Source organism: Apium graveolens, chromosome 1, assembly GCF_009905375.1.
Source record: "Apium graveolens cultivar Ventura chromosome 1, ASM990537v1, whole genome shotgun sequence".
Classification (NCBI taxonomy): domain Eukaryota; kingdom Viridiplantae; phylum Streptophyta; class Magnoliopsida; order Apiales; family Apiaceae; genus Apium; species Apium graveolens.
In genome coordinates this window covers 80,964,490-80,982,739 of record NC_133647.1, presented here as the reverse complement: position 1 = coordinate 80,982,739, position 18,250 = coordinate 80,964,490, and the positions used below count along the sequence as shown (strand labels likewise).

At 33.9% G+C, this 18,250-nt stretch overlaps 1 non-coding gene across 1 annotated transcript; it reads right to left on the bottom strand.

The window, feature by feature from the left end:
- Positions 1 to 17,923: 17,923 nt before the first annotated feature.
- Positions 17,924 to 18,030, bottom strand: LOC141682720 (small nucleolar RNA R71). Its single transcript, XR_012559926.1, has one exon. It is a non-coding gene; the product is annotated as a small nucleolar RNA R71 (small nucleolar RNA).
- Positions 18,031 to 18,250: the final 220 nt, after the last annotated feature.

The window sequence follows — 18,250 nt, the reverse complement described above, 5'->3', positions numbered from 1 at the left end:
GACTTAGAAAATGGTGGAGTGGTAGGTTGGTTTGTTTGTGGTTGATGTTGGGATTGTTGTGGTTGGTTTGGTGTTGATTGGTGGTGATTTGATATTGAATTGATTTGGTAAAATTTGGGAATCGCTAAGGTATAGCCGTCGTAATGCCCAATTTTCCTTAAACTGTTTTGTGCATGACTTTTGCACCCGAACACTAACTACCATGAACTGACCATTGCCATGATTAGATAGTTCATGTTTCAAGCTTCGTTTTGATATGTAGTTCGTTCGATTCCGATGCACGGTTTAGGAGAAACGACCGTTTTAAGTAACGGTGTTTCGCGAACGAACCTTTACCCCTCGCCTTACTTTGAAACCTTGGTTAAGGCCCTTAAATGACTAATCGGAGCATGAAACATTTATGTAGAGTGTGTTAGGCAGTTGATAAGACACTCGCGAAGGAATCGCCTTAAAACTCGTAAAGGTTAAATTATTAAAAATGGTGGAGCCGAGGGTACCCGAGTGACTTAAGCGAATCAGTAAGCGCAGAATAAGCGTTAGAGTCTAAGTTAGTTAAAGTATAGATTTACAAGTGACTTTGGTTTAATTCCAACTTACTTGTTGTTTATAGGTTATCAGACTCGTCCCGAGCCATTCGTAACCCCAGTCGCTCAGGCAAGTTTTCTACCAGTTATAACTGTTGTTGTGATGTAAATATATGTATATGCATTATCTTGTGATAGTGCATGATTGTTATTAGCAAATTCTTGCGATATATTGTAGCATGTGATATGGTATATATGCATGCCTGTTTCATATTCTTGAAATATATATCTGTTGGTTCAGTTGATAATACCTATGCTAGAGGATAGCGATAACTTGCATATACCCTTAGTATAGGGACCCAAAGGTGAAAATATTTTCTAAAACCGGGAGTCGAGGATCCCGAGTAGATTTTGTATATATGGATACGGATATATGTATATATATATTTATATATTTATATATATATGGTTATAGTTTTCCAAACTATTAATCGAATAAGGTTTATTCGATAACTTGAAACTTTATTTTATTATTGAATATTATTTCGAATATTATTCGAGGGCTTATGACTCCTTTTATTTATTTATCTGAATATTATTTGAATATTCATTCGAGGACTTATGACTCTTTTATATTATTATGAATATTATTTGAATATTCATTTGAGGATCTATGACTCCGATTATTTGCTGAGGTATATTCTTTATTTTATTAAAGAATAAGGTGTCAATAATCAAACTTATTTTCGATTATTCAAATAAAGATAATACTTTCATATAAGTATATCTTTGGTTATTTAATACTCGTTTCAAGTATAAGTTTTAATACTTCTACTTCAATTATTTTTATAAAGATTATTCTTTATGGGAATATTATTTAAATAATAATATTCAGTCATTTTCTAAATATTCTGGGGACTGATTTACTTCATTAAATCAGCCTTACTCCAAACACTCTTTAAAGTGTTTTCGAGTCTTCAAAATAATTTTTAAAAAGTCAGAGCGGATCCCAAAACTCATTTTTATATTTAAGATCTTCCTTTTTAAAGGGGATTTAAATACTCGCTCAAAAACCTGGGGAATCCGGCTCTGTGGTGTATTTTATATTCGCAACGAGGTTGCAGATTTGGTAAATGAATTGATTACTTGCCCAACGTTCGGGAAGTAAGCCCATCTCATTGAGTCGGCATAAGCGACAGGCCGGGGTACGGTCTATTATTGTGTAAGTGGCTGGGTGGCAGTCCATCAACGCGTGAGGGGCCGGGGTACGGTCTAGCGCGAGGTCCTAATGCGGCCAGGGTGATGACCGGTGAGGAATTCATCCATCTACAGTAGAAAAGGTTACTTATTGGTATCTTTGCCTGATCAGCGAGATATCGGGTTTATGCCAAAATTCTTTTCCTTTCCAAAATTCATTGGATGTTTCAAACTCTGTTCATACTTTACATAACAGAGGTTCCAGGAAATGTTGAAGAGATATATATGTGGATATATATATATCGGGACTAAATAAAGTATCTCGTAACTTTATTTCATTCAATAATATTTCAAAGATTGAATCTATTCAAATCTTGTCTTGTAGTCTCATCTATGTGATGAACTTTTGAAACTGATTATAACTTGAACGGTGGTAGTTCAAGTAGTATTGGGAAAGATATAAGTATATTGGGGTATTTGGTAACCTCATCTTTTAAACTTATATCTAATTAATAATTGTCTTATGAATGACAAAGATTTTCAGAAAAACGTTGAGACAAGGTTAGATATATGAGATCACCTTGCAACGATATTTTTTTTATATACAGTTATACACTGGGATTTTGTGTATATTATGCATGGAAGAGGACTTCCAATATTTTGAAAAGTATATATGTATATATACTGAATATTTTGCGACTTCATCGCATTAAGATATCAAACTTGGTTCATTTCTTTTGACCAAGACTTTCATGAGTACTATGAGAAGGCTCATATACTAGTAAGTATATACTAGTAATTATCTTACACACGATAAAAGATTCTAGTAAGTATCCATTTAGATACTTATATTATTGTTATCACTATATATTATCTTGCGAGCTGTAAGGCTCACTCTTGCTTTATTTCTTCATCACACAACAACAGTTAGGAAAGATGGCCAGACTCCAGCAGACCCAGCGCAAGCGCGTGGGAAGCGTCCCGCGTCTTCCCGATGATGTTGTGGCTGCTATAGCTGCAGAGGTAGATCTATTGGTAGATCAGGCATTCTATTTTTGAGAATCAATTATGTATAATTATAACTTGTGACAGATAATGGCAATTAACTGTAAATTTATCAAGTAATCATTTTGGGTTGTAATAATTTTAAATTGTGGATTCAAAGACTTGTACTTATTTAAATTTCATCTCTGAGACTATAACGGGTTGTGGTGTGTGTTAGTGTGGGGTCACAGCATAAGGTTATTTATTATTAATTAAGTGAAGTGATATTGTGGAAAGAAAGACCGTGACGACCCGGATCCCCGACCCCGGATCTGGGGGTGTTACAGGCGCTCACTAGGCCTTGGTTAGCCCTAGTTAGAGAGAGTGTTAGAGGAGTTTTTCCAGCCATATTTCATAGGAATTGAGTTAGAATCATGTGTCATAAGTTAGTGCAAAACATGACACTTTTCTGTCCAGAAAACAGTGGAACATTGGACTTTAAGCTTAGGCCCAGGTAGGCCCAATCTAGGCCCTTGAGCGACACCAACTTTGAGAGTTTCCTTATGGTCAGAATAGTCTAGTGTAGAAGTTTGAGAGGTAAAATTGAAGTTTAAGGGTGTCAAGTGTACTGATAAACCCATTGGTGTCACCTTGAAATCACTATAATGAGCAATATCACTTAACCTTTAGTTTTAGGGCACTTATTAGTGAGGCCTAGGTTGACCACCATAGTTATAAGATAGTATGAGTTCATTAGAGTGTAAGGCCTAAGTCAGGGTCCATAAGAACTTGATGGTTTAGAAAAGGCACTCCGAGTTATGAGGACGATATTAAGAGTTTTGGCTAGTTTAGTATAACTAAGTGACTTTAGTAAGTGGAGTGAGATCATCCAAGCCTAGTGATGCAATATAGTGTGTATGGATATATTATTATGTACTGAAATGTGCTATGTGAACATGAGTGACTATGTGAACTATTCTGCTTATAAGGTAATTATAAGCATTTATGTGTATATAGGCCTAAGTGCCAATGTGCGTAATTTCGGTTTATAATTAGGTTGAGTTAGTGAGTATATATTATAATGAGGATATTATTTATTTTGTGTAGGCTCTCGAGACGAGGGTAAACTTGCCATTAAAGTCGAGTGAAGCTCCAGTTGCTCCCATCTTCCAGTCAAGTCAAGCCTTTCTCAAGGCAAGTGTTTCAACCTACCTTTTTGTTTATACTGCAAGATAGTTTTAGCCCAGCTTTTATATATGATGCGATTATTCTAATTCACCTTGATATATATGATCTAAATGGTTTCAAATCTATCTTTCGTATTATATGTAAATGCCATGAACCCTCAAGTATCTATTGCAAGTAGTTTAACTTAGCTTGGAGATTTCTATGCAAGTAATTCAAAAGTCGTACCATGCTAATATACCAAGTAATTGTGATGTGGAACCCTGTGCAACTTATACTCAGTAACCTTATCTTGATACCTAAAAGTCAGCTATCCCTTAAAAGTCGTTCATGATTGCTTGATAACCCTATTCTTACTCCTAAAACATGATACCCTGTTATAGTTTGAACTGATTCTCACCTTCTTTATATTTCAATACCTATGTCTTACCTAGAACCATTACCTTGAACCTAGTTTGACTTAGTTCCTTCATACTATCCGATAACCCTGCTAAATCTCATTATCAAATTTCTTGTGAATAGAAACCTTACAATTTCCTTGATAAAGTATAGTCTAGTTGATTATGGCTTTGAAATTTAGTGGACCTATTCCCTGTGCTTCAAAGTTGATCTAGAACCCTTGATAAAGATGCTCACTCTTTAAGAAATTAACCGTCACTTGGCATCAGTTTTTATAATAAAAAGTTAAAATTTGGATTTCCAGTCCCAAAGGGGGACGCATATTTTCTTTAGATAGTGGATCTGGACTGAGACGCAAGTCCTTTCCACTCTTAATTTGTAGGCTTAAAAATTGCCTAGGGATCCCATTAATGTTCTAGAACCCAGCGAGGTTCGGGATTACTTGGCGGCTGATCACCGGCTGTAATCCGTAGCGTCATAAAATGGTTTTGATAAGGAAATGGTTTTGAATGATTTTTTAATAATAAAAGATTCCATCACCCTGAAAGTTTATCTCTTGATACTATATTGTTGAATCTTTCAATTCCATTGTTAATGTTTTATTCTTGTTTATGTATATTATAGCGCTTGTTGAGCATTTGGCTCACAACTTGCTTACCCTGATATTTCAGCTAGCAGATATGGTTAGATTCAAGCAGACAGCGCGTAAGACTTGTGATGCCGATTCGTATGTTCGAGCTCAGGTAGTTAGTGATCGTTTTGTATGAGGACTCGATATTAAAAATCAGGTTGTAATAGTTAATAGTATTGGGTTGTTCCAAACCCTAAACTGTAAGATCTTGGATTCGGATGTATTTACTTCCTTTTGTTAACTAATATAATTACTCGTATATTGTCTTTTGTAAATGTTTGGGGCGTGACAATTTCAGCCTGAACTGTTGGAAAAGATTCGAAGATGTCAAAAAGAAGTAATGATTCAAGAAGATGACAACCTAAAAGGAGAAGAAATCACAAGTCAGAAAGATGATAAAGTAATTCTACGATTTTCCTCGAGAATCTGGATACCCAATGTACCAGAATTCAAAGAAGAAATTTTACGAGACGCTCACAACTCGAGATACTTCGTACATCCAAGAAGCACAAAGATTTATCGAGATCTTAAAGAAAACTTTTGGTGGCTGAACATGAAGAAAGAAATAGCAGAGTGTGTAAGTAAATGCTACACATGCCAACGAGTCAAAGCAGAACATCAATGTCCAAGCGGATGACTACAACCACTGGATATTCCGGAATGAAAATGGGAACATCTAGCGATGAATTTTGTGGTAGGACTTCCTAGAACTAGAGCAAATCATGATGAAATTTGGGTGATAATCGACAGACTAAGTCGGCACATTTTTTTTCAATCAACGAAAGATTTTTGCTCGACAAGTTAGTGCACTTGTATCTCAATGAAATTGTGATGCGACATGGAGTTCCTGTATCCATTATATCTGATCGAGATCCACGTTTTAATTCAAGATTCTGGAGACAGTTTCAGGAATGCCTTGGTACTAAGTTAAATATGAGTACCACTTACCATCCGCAAACGGACGGATAAAGTGAAAGGACGATTCAAACAATTGAAGATATGTTACATGTATGTGCGATTAATTTTGAAGGCGGTTGGGATGAGCATTTACCATTAGTGGAATTTTCTTACAATAATAGCTATCATGCAAGTATTGAAATGTCACCTTATGAAGCTTTATACAGAAGGAAATGTAGATCACCTGTGTATTGGGATGAAGTTGGTGAACGCAAAATTCTAGGTCCAGAATTGATTCAGCAGACCAAGGAAAAAGGATAGCTTATCAAAAAGCGACTCGAAGTAGCGCAAAATCGACAACGCAAATATGTAGATCAAACCAGGAAGAATATGGATTACCAGGAAGGAGAGCATGTGTTATTAAAAGTATCGCCATGGAAAGGATTAACTAGATTTGGCAACAAGGGTAAACTGAAGCCTCGATATGTTGGTCCATTTGAAATCTTGAAGAAAGTCGGGAAAGTTGCGTATGAATTAGCTTTACCGCCCCATATGCAGCATATTCATAATGTGTTTCACGTTTCAATACTTAAGAGATATAATTCTGATTCTAGACATGTAATAGAATATGAGCCGAAAGAAATTCAAGCTAACTTGTCTTATGTAGAGCAGCTAATAAGAATTCTAGATCGGCAGGAGAGAGTGTTAAGAAATAAGTCTGTACCTTTAGTACGAGTTTTGTGGAGAAACCCTATGGTTAAAAAATCAACCTGGGACTTGAGAGTGAAATGTTAGCAAAATATCCCCAATTATGTTCTTAGCGAGATTCTGAGGACAGAATCCTATTAAGGGGGAAGGATGTACCGATTGGGAAATTACGCTTGTATTATATCATAATAAAGATGAATTATGTGTTTTAGTATGTTATTATGTGTAATTAGTTATAAACCCTAACTTTTATGTGCTACGTGTGTTCCGTACCGTCAGGATATTTTTTGGGTATTTATCGGGGATTTTATATTGTATTCAAAACTTTTATATCCAAAGTTATATGACCCGAACTTTGTTTTAATAGCCCATATTTCAAATAAAATAATTGGCCTTATTTTTCCTAGAATGGCTTGTACCATCGTGTTATTCTGAACGTCCAGTTATTTTTTAGATTTTCTCGTTTCGTGAAAAATGACTTTTCCGGGCCCCTTCGGGTGTTAAAAGCCCCACAAAAATCATATTTTTATTTTTATAAAATTATGGGACTTTCAATTATACTGTTTCATTGTATTTTTGAATTATTCATAATTTTTGGGAATTTTTGACATATATATTGTATATATTAAATATTTAAAAATTAGAAATTAATACTCAAAAATTATATAATTAGGGGACAAAATATTTTAATAGATGTATAATTAGGGCCTTAATTTTAATTAGGAGTATTATTTTACTTACTATAAATAGCCTAATATTTATTTAAATATTTATAATTAATTATTAAAATTACTGAAAAATCAGAAAATTCTCTGAAATCGGGTCCGATTTCCAAAATCGGGTCGAGGAATCAATCGTTGATTTTGATTAGTTTTCTTCACCAAATCGATCGATGTGAGTACTCAAATCAATCCTCTCGATCTGTTCTTTCAATTTATGGTATCAATTTCATGTTTTAATATGTTATTTTTTAATTTTAATTTCTAGGGTTTATGTTCGAATTAGGGCTTTTTGATTTGATGATTGATATATCTTTGTTTAAATGTTTACGGTCGATTTATGTAGTTAATTGAACAAACGATTCCTGTTTATGCAAGTTCGATTATTTGGGTTTATACCAATTTTTGATTTGATCGTTTTTTATTTTAGAAGAAACTGAGGGTAGTAGGAGGTTAGGGGTTTGATTATAGGTGTTTTAGGATTTATTTTAAGCTATTATTATCGAGCTTTCATGTACGAATCTGTGATTTCGAGGTTTGCCGGAAAATTTTGGAGTTTTGATCAGATAATGATTTTGCGGGATGTTTTTGGTTCGTTTTGGCCAGAGATAGATTGTTGTGTTAAATTGGAAGTGAAGCCAACTCAAAAACGAACCAAAGGGTTAAGTTTTTGGCCTGAAAATGGGTCACCGAAATCTGGGTTTGTCGCCGGATTCTGGGAATTTTCTGGTCATGTTCTTCATGACCCGGAATTGACCCGTTTGACCCGTTTTCAGAACCCGATTTTGATTCATTTGTCAGAAGTTCAATTACCGACAAATGTTTCTAAATTTTTATTTTATTTTTATTTTTATAAATTATAAAAATCAGTTTTATTTATTTTATAAATTGAATAATTAATTTTTTATTTATTTTATAAATAATTCTGAAATATTTTCTAAAATTTTGAAATTAATTATTTCTTTAATTATTTAAAATTTATTTATTTATTATTTATTAATTATTTAAAATTGATTAATTATTTTGATGATCAATCAAATTATTTTTTAATAAATCATAATAAATTTATTTTAATTCCAAAAATTTTGGAAAAATTATTTTAATTATGATTTTTCCTAAATAATTATTTAAAAATATTTTTGATGTTTATTTATTTTGAATAATTAATTATTTTGAATAATTATTTATATTGAATAATAAATTGATTTATTCTTATTTATTGAACAATAATTGAACCGTTTATCCGATTTAAACGAAATGAAAGCCCTTCGACTCGGAAAAATGATCTATTTTCATTAAAAATATTTTTAAATCCCAATTTCTTTTAGAAGCGAGTTAAATTTCAATATTTATTTACTTTTATGCCTTATTACTTATAGAGACGAGTCCAATAAATTCCGAAAAATAGGAAACGAGCCCAAGATTGTTCAGAAATGCGAATAGTGAGTCGATTTCAATTCTAAAAATTATTTCAAGCCTAGAATGACTATGTGACTTATGTGCTATGTGAATTATGTGGTTGATCGAGTCCAGATTGTTAGTAAATATTATACGAGTCAATTATAAGCGAGCGGGTAGACGATAAGGGCTACGTGAAGTCGGTTTGAAATGCGATTGGGATACGAGTTGACTAAATAAGTATCTTTCTTTGATAAAGGCCAACAAGGAGGACCGAGCCAGTGTTAGAGAACGGTGATATACTTGTGGTAGATCGTGTAAAAGGCAAGACTCTCCCCAATTCTAAATTCAGAATAGTGAATTACTTTCAGATTCTTATCGCAGTTACACACTGATAACTCCTGTTCACATACACTGATACATAATTGTTGATCTTTTGTTCATATTTCCTTTTGATTCTCGATTTCTCCTAATTCATTGAATCCTCTATTCATATTTCAATAGTTTATATATATATATATACATATATCCTTATATATTCCGATATTTGGATCATCAAAGCATACCGATTGTTCTGGTTGCTCATCTGTGGACTGGATGCTGATGATTAGGATCGGGTATACACTTGTACCTAAGGACTAGGAATTAACCAGATCCTTTTTTCGGGCCGTAGAGCCTGGGTACTCGAATAGATCTATACATAGAGGTATGGATCTACACTGTATCCTGACTGATCAGCAGGATATTGGTGCAAACTTGTGTCCAGTCTAGTTTATTGATACTCGCCCACAGTGGCCTTCGTTTCCTCTAACAGAAATACACAGTTACCGATGTAATCAGATTACCGGTTCATTTAGTTTCCTTATATCACTGTTTATATATTATGGACTTGTTGAGCAAATTTTGGTTCACCCCTTTTTGTTGTCATTCACCTTGTTTGTTTTCAGTTAAAAAAGAGAATAAAATCTATCTAGACTCGCGTGGTAAAGAAACGAGTCAAGCAGCGCGATCCTCTAATACCAAAAATGTTGATCCAATCCAGGAAAAGAGCTTTGAGTTACCTGAGCAGGTGTAGTGTAGATAAGTGTGGTATGTGTTTGAATAAAATAAATTTAGTTTAAAACTTGTTTAGACAATGGTTTGTAATAAAGAGAGTTCTGTGAGATTTTAAATTTGGTTTGTAATGAATGTAGTGTATTGTTCTTGTTCTCATACCTCAACCTAAAAAGATCCTAGTTAGTATTAAAGAGGTTAGATATGCATCTGCTTAACTGTTATTCAGGTTTGTATTATATTGGGAATTAGTAAGTAACCCCCAGATCTATACCCCGGGTTTGGAGGGCGTTACAGAAAGGCTGAATATTAGGTCTAAAGTTATTTTAAATGCTAATAGAAGTTATAAGGGGAAGGAGAAAGTTGGAGAAAAATCAGCAGTTATAAAATCACAAATATTGATAGATCCAGTCTATTTAGTAAATCAATGTCATGATGAAGCTAATAAAGATAAAGTTCTTGAAGAAGAAGCAAATCAGGTTCAAAAAAGGAAAAAAGTTATTTATGGATCTGATTGGACTGAAAAGCTGAAAATCACTTCAACCACTGACTTTGCTCAAGTTGAAGAAATAAACACTAAAATTCAACCAGTCACAACCACTGATGTTACTCATGTTGAAGATATTACTGTTCAGGGAATAAATGCTGATAAAGTAATTTCTGATGAAGATACATCTAAGCCTCCTTCAATTCCTTGATCAATCAAATATTTCACTTACTAATAAGAAGAAGTTGTTATGGAGCAGTAAGATAACATCACCCAAAAGGGATTCTTCTGATATAATCAAGAAAATACTCAGTGGAAATACTCTCTCTAGAATAGCTGGAAAAACTAGTGGTTTGGGTCTTCCAAGTGCTGATATATATCAAGGTGATGCTCTTATTCTATAGCAACAATTTGATAGGAACTGGAAAGAATGTGGAACTTGAAGATTAATAAAAGATCATCTTTGTTCAAATTGTGCTTGACATGTTTGATACAAACAAGCCAAAAGAAAAGATGATCTATTTTCTTGAGACGGGCAAGAGGTTGAGAATTTCTCAAGAGCAGATGCAACAGAAACCATGAGAAGAATTGAATTGTGTTGTTTATTTTCTTAAAGTAATCAACTTCACTTTTGCTAGATGATCTAAATTCTTGAAGAACTTGGTGTACAAAAAGCAAAGAGTAATGCCAAACAAATGCAAGTACTTTCCAAAGTACATTACTAAAAATGGCTCAACTGCTGATCTGTCTTAAGGAGAAGCTCAGATAACTAAATCTCAAGGAGTGAAAGTTCTTACTTTTAATCCTAATGATTAGAAGATTGGATTCCTTGAACTGGATAATATATCACTAAGCACATCCAAACTTCATGACCTCAGAGCAGCTCTTGATCAAAATGATGAATCTACGCAAGAGCTGAAGGCTATCAAGCCGAGAATGAAAAGGTACTTAAGTGTAGCTGAAGAAAATCTTCTCATAAAATTCTTTAATGAAGCTACATCATATGCCAAGATTCAGGATTATAAAATAAAGTCTGATACACTTATTGAAAATTGTATATTATTGTATTTATGCATTTAGATAGTTTTTGACATCATCAATTAGGAACTTCTATATATTTTCATAATGCACAAGTTGGGGGTGATTGCTAGATATAATTGATGATATCAGTATGTAGCTATCATAGTTTTCCATTAGAGTCCATGACTGATGAATATCAGAGTTTGACAAAGGATGGCATCTTCAGTATTTGAGGATCAACATTTGTCATCACCATATATCATATCAGCATTTGTCAAGCTGAAAATTAGGAGATAATTGATACTGTCACAAAGAGATAATATTTGCAGAGATATATCGGTGTAGGACTTTAGTATTCGTACCAATCAATTATAAGATATACATTATATTTCCATATTTGATATATCTTGGATTGATTGTGTAACTGTGCAGTATATAAGTACAGATTGAGTTAAAACTATAGGTGTCGATTACTTATATATCATTCGCGTAATCTAGCAGCTCTCAAAGATATCTATTAATCATTTGAGAGAGTTTTGTAACCGTTTTTGTTATCAATATATATATATATAAACTGTTCTTTGCATTTGAATTCTTAATTTGATTTGATTGTTAAATACTATATTCACTTAAAGGCCTAACACTAAGGTCAAAAAAGATAAAGTATATTTTTATTTTACCATTTTTCATTATAAAATTATTTTAATAGTTATTCAAATTTATTTGAGAAATTAATCTGGTATAACAGGTCGGTGCAAGGCACGGCCTTTTAAGCTTTTTCCAAATATAAACGGTCATAATAGTAAAGTCCACTAGAATACATCAATTTACTGTTTTGAATTTTTTTATAAAATCACTAGTTTATAATAATTTATCCCATCATTTTAATTAATATCATTTGAGATGTTCTTAGTTTATTTTATACTTTTATTTATCTACCCAAGAAACCCTTACATATAACTAGCATTTTACTCATACGACGCACCGAAAGAAAAAAATTGTATAAATTAAAATAGTTACAAATATATATATATATAATTTTAAATTATTTTTTATAATAATTTGTTTTTTTCCATAAAGTTTTAAAATAATTTATACTACTTTTACAGGAAATTCAGTTCAACATATCTTGAAGATCGAGTTTGGAAAATAATTAAAATATATTATTAACAGACTACCTGCATTGGCCCACCCTAAGATTTTATAATAAGTAACATTGATATTGTTGTATGCCATTAAAATAGTTTCAGTATAGTGGTAATTATGTTGGATTTTTGTAGGGATACCATGGTTCGATTTCCAAAACCAGTTAATTTTATGTTAGGTCTGTAATCAACTGTAGAGGGGGGTGAATACAGTTTATGCAAACAATTTGATAAAGATTTAACAAAATCAACAGTTTTTATATTAATCAGATAAAAACCATCACACAAGTACTCTCTCAAAGGATGAACAATTATCCTTGAGAGCTTCTAGGTTATCTTGAAAGATATTACAATTCGTTATCTCAACTCAGATAGAGTAAACCTAATATGTGCTTATATAATGCACAATTACACAATCAATAAGGAATCATATTCTATTATAATAAGAAAACCTATTACATATCCATGTTGATTGCTTCTGAAATAAAGTCATTTACCACCTTGAATTATGCAATCCTTTTCCTTCTCGAATATCTACTAAAGTGACTAAGTCCTGATGACATCAACTGCTGATCATCAAGTATTGATGTACAAGTACTGATGATGTCACCTTCAGTAAGTCCTGATATTAACTCCTAATAGTTTTTCTCCTGATATCATCAATTATATCTAACAATCTCCCCCAACTTGTGCATTATGTAATCATGTACAAGTTCTAATTGATGATGTCAAAACTATCTATATGCAGAAATCAAAAAAACATATACAATCTTACAGACAGTGAATATCTGACTTTATTCTTTATTCTGAACTCTAACACAGTCTGGAGAGTCTTCAAGAAACTTCCTCAGCATATTTTCTTCCATTTCAATTAAGTACCATTGCATCCTCTATTTGTATTCTTTCAGCTCGTCTATTGATTCATCATTCTGATAGATGGCATCCCTGAGATCATGTAGCTTTGAGTTCCCAAGAGATAGATCTTCTAGTTCCAGAAATCTAATCTTCTTTCCATCAGGATTAAAAGTTATGACTTTCATTCCTAGACTCATTTCTATCTTGGCTCCTCCAATAGGCTATCAACAGTATATTCAGTTTGATCAATGTACTTTGGAATGTAGTTAGATTTATAAGGCATCCCTCTCTGCTTCAACTGTACCAGGTTCTTTATGAATGCAGACCATCTGGCAGTTACAAGATTGGTTACCTTAAAATTTATAGCAATAAGTTCTAATTCATGTCATGGTTTGTCTCTTAACTGTTCTTGTTTTAACCTCAATCTTTTCCCGGACTCCATAAAATTAACAAGATCAATAACAATTTATACTGATATGATCTTCTGTAAGTCTTCAAGCATCACATTGTCTCTAATTTCTGTCAGATTAGCATGTTTTCTCAGAATCAAAGCATCACCTACAGATGGATCAACATCTAACCTTCCCAGACCACTTGTGATTCCAGGTTTTCTAGCACGAGAACTTCCATTGTAAATTTTCTTTAATGTTTCAGAAGAATCTCTTCTAGGCACAGGTTTCTTGTTTCCCCATAGTAGCTTTCTCTTTTCTTCAAGAGTAAGTTCTGGCTTATCAGAGTTTATGTTTTCAGAATCAGGATTTGATAACTCATCTTAAATTGTGTTTATAAAATCAACAACATGAGTAGTATCAGAGGTTGTGATTGGTTGAACAACAGCTTTTGCTTCTTCATTAACTTGAGCAATGTCAAAGGTTAACTTCAATTTTTCAGCTCAGTCAGCTCCATAAATCTTCCTTCTTTGATAAGCTTGACTGACTTCTTTTTCTTCAACTCTTTCTTCAGTATCAAAAGATTGAGCTACTGTATAAACCGGATCTATCAGTATTTGATGTTTGGATGTCTTAGATACTGATTTCTTCTTAGCAATAGCTTTGGCTTTAGGATTTGGAGGCTTGAACTTCTCTCCTATCTTCTCTTTCCCCTTATGACTCCTGTCAGCATCTAAGATTTCTTAAGAAATCAGAGATCTTTCATCATCTGTTTGACTTACCTCCCTTATAACTACCCCTTTGGTTGGTTTGTTAGAGGGATCATCTTCATATGGATCTTGAGAGATAACAACATCAGTATTTGCTGTCTTCATAGAATTCTTGAATTCTCAAATATTCTTCTACTCATCTCAGAGTCAAATGCTTGAATCTTTGGATCCTTGTAGAACAGAGTTGTCTTTCTACCTTTTAGTTACAGAGTTTGAAGATACTGACTTGCTTCTACACCAGCTTCTATCTTCATAATGCCTTAGTCATCATCAGCAGTTGACTTTCATAGTTTGTTGAGTTGTTGTAGTCACATTCAGTTCCTTTGATTGTATTCTTCTTTCATTGCTCCTACTTTCTCCATCTTGTCTAGATTGAGACCTGGTAACAGCATTTGATGACCCACTAGTCCCAACTAGCTCTTCACCTCTTCTCCTTACACTGTCATTCTGTCCCCCCCCCCTTATTATCTCCATTAGGATTTTCATCATCAGCATTTATCAATGTGAGCTGCTTGCATTTAGATTTAACAACCTTCTCCCCCTTTTGGCATTATCACCAAGAAGTAGAGAAAGTATCAGCTCCATTGATTTTTGTACCTCTGTAAGTTTTTAAGACATTTTCTCTTGCTTAGCTTCCAATCTTTCCCGATTGGCTTCAATTTTAGTCTTTCTGTCAATAATTTGTGCAATCTGCTTATGAATTTCCTGATGAGTAGTCAGCTTGGAAGCAATCAAGGATTCTTTGATCTAATTGATTTGAGAATTAGTTGCTTCTTCAGATGTATGCAAGGATTTTACTATCAGAGTAGATGCTTTGAGGTGATTCAGCATGTCAGGATTTTGAATTCTCTATTAGCTATTTCCAGATGTTTAACAACATTGGTTCTGGAAATAGGATATGCATCATCTTTCCATTTAGCATTCCAGATATCATCAAACTAATTATGCTTCTTTTTAGCATCTAACTCCTTAAGCTTATGTTGCCTCACATGTGTAGGCATATTTTCAGGGAAGAATAGATCATCCTCAGGATCTATAAGAGCATTTGAAGTATCAGCTTCTTTACCATCATTAGACTATTCATTTACAACTGGATCTTGAACTATCTGATGAACTTCATCTCCAGCTTTAGCATGTAAGATAAAATCAGAATTTGGAACTGTATGTGATCCAACTGCCTCAGAAACTTCCATACCATCTGTATTTAGCTCCACATCTTCAAGAATTGTACACAGATGGACTGGAGCTTCAGGATTGACCTCAAAATCTCAGTAACTGTGGAGTACTATAGTGATCATGTAGTGGATAGATCTTTATGAATGGACTGTTGTGCTACTATATCTTTAGCAACAACAGGGAGATTTTCATGTGATGGAATAGTAGAGTGAATGGACTGTTCTTTATAAAAAATAGGGATTGCTACATGTGATGGAATATTAGATTGAATGGACTACAGGAAAGTATCAGTACTTAGAACTGCAGGGAGATTATCAGCACTTGGTTGATAAGTGGAATTTATATCACTTTGAACGCTTCATTTCGGCTTAAACTGGATGATTTGTACTCAAGTATGTGGTCTTTTTGATGTGTTTTGTGTAATTGCATTACAGGGCACTAGTCAAGAGGAGGAATGGAGTTTTTCAATGATTTTATGCTAAAAAGAAGTCATTAATAAATTTTGGGAGATCGCACGAAGAAAGGAGCGCAAAACATCAAAAATCAGAAATTCAGCAGAACCTCAGCGTACCCGCGCTCAAGACGGGGCGGCCATGCCAGTTTAGCAAAAAAGCAGCGTGCTCGCGCTGGAAGCGGGATGGCCGCGCCTGTTGTTTTTTCCAGAATCCTGATTCCATTCTGATTTGAAGAACTGAAGCATCTAGATCATCTAAGAGACTATATAAAGATAAAAAGACGGTTTTTATAAAGAAGGAAGCAAGGGAGAACATTAGGAAGACCTAGAGCACACAAGACAGCTAAGGAGAAGAAGAATTAGTTTCATACTGTTATATTCTTCGATTTAGGCGATACTTTTGGATGCTTGTTTTTGCTTTTTTCTAAACCCTATTACTTTTATGTTCTATCGTAGTATTCTGAACTTAATTATTATCATGCTTTTATTGGAACCCATGGTGACGATGTATTCGATCATGAACTAATCGTTGTCATGGGGTTCTAGCGGATTTACTTATGGATTTCAATAGTTGATTGTTCTAAATCTTTAGTGTGTGGTGATTTATGATTTCCTAGTTTGGTTATGCTTATTCGTCTTTGATGCGTAGCTAACATCTAAGATTGTTTGTTAATCTTTATTGAAGCGACAGTGAATATAGAGATTTATAACTTGCCATGCTAGCAAAGGTTTATATATGAATTGACATGCATAGTTCATAGTGTAATTTTAACCATCTTACACACCCTATGTAATCATAATAGATAACTTGCTCTTCAACCGTTATATTTTAAAATCTTATAGACATATAGGGTCAAAGCATAATTGGTGTCTACTTAACTTTTATCTTGATTGTGGATGCTTAGTAGTAGGGTATACGTATATCGAAAGATAGCGTATACTAGTTTCGTGTTATCCAGATTAGTTATCATCACCATCGCATACTATTTATAAAGACATAAACTTTGAATGAAGTATTTAATGAAGTTAGAATCCCATGTTTTATTCTCATATAAGTAATTTACTTTTTAATCTCTTACTTTAAGTTTTCTAGTATAATCTCTTAGGTAGTTAATCAACTCGAATTTGTTAATTATCTTAGTTGTGAACAATCACACATTGTTGCATAAGTGCATAATCTGAACTTAACTTAACTAATCCCTGTGGGAATGAACTTGACTTATATCTTATACTACTTGTGATCACGTATGCTTGCGTGTATTTTCACGTGTGTTTTAGTGCGAACAAGTTTTTGGCGCCGCTGTCGGGGACTCGGTGTTAAATTTTAGTTTATGTGCTTGACATTAGTGGTCGTTAAAGTTCACTGACTCAGATTATATTACTTATAAGGTTACCTTGTTGTGTTTCAGGTACCCTAGAGAGCGTGTATGTGAACACGGTCTCAATCTTGTAAGAAATAATTGAAGAAGATAAAGTAGTTGAAGAAGTGGAAGAAGAAATTTTTGAAGCAGTTGAGAAAGTTGAAGAAGAAGAGATCATTACAATGGGAGAACCAGCAGCACCAACGAAAGCGTTGATGGATTATTCTCAACCCAAGAACAATGACATTCAATCTAGCATTGTCAGGCCAACTATCGTAGCAAATACCTTTAAAATCAAGCCTGACACAATTCAGATGGTACAAAACCCAGTCCAGTTTGGGGGTTCTCCAACGGAAGATCCCAATATGCACATTAGGGATTTCATCGAGATCTGCGACACCTTTAAGTTCAATAATGTTTCTGAAGATGCTGTGAAATTGAGACTTTTCCCATTCTCTCTGAGGGATAAAGCTAAGAGCTGGTTGCACTCTCTCCACCAGGTTCCATTGCGACATGGGAAGATCTTGCTCAAAAGTTTCTTACTAAATTCTTCCCTATGGAAAATACAGCTGTAATCAGGAATGCTCTTACTCAGTTCACACAGCAATCGGGTGAATCTTTATGTGAATCTTGTGAGCGCTACAAGGAGATGCTTAGGAAGTGTCCTCGTCATGGAATGCCTGACTGGATGGTGATCAATTGCTTTTATATTGGCTTAGAAACACAGTCAAGACCTATGCTCGATGCAGCATTAGGTGGATCTTTATGGGCTAAGAGCTATGAGGAAGCTTATGAGCTGATTGAGATGATGGCTGCAAATGAATATCGGAATCCAACTCAGAGGCTACCACAAGGCAAGGTAGTAGGAGTTCTTGAGGTGGATATAGCTACAGCTATC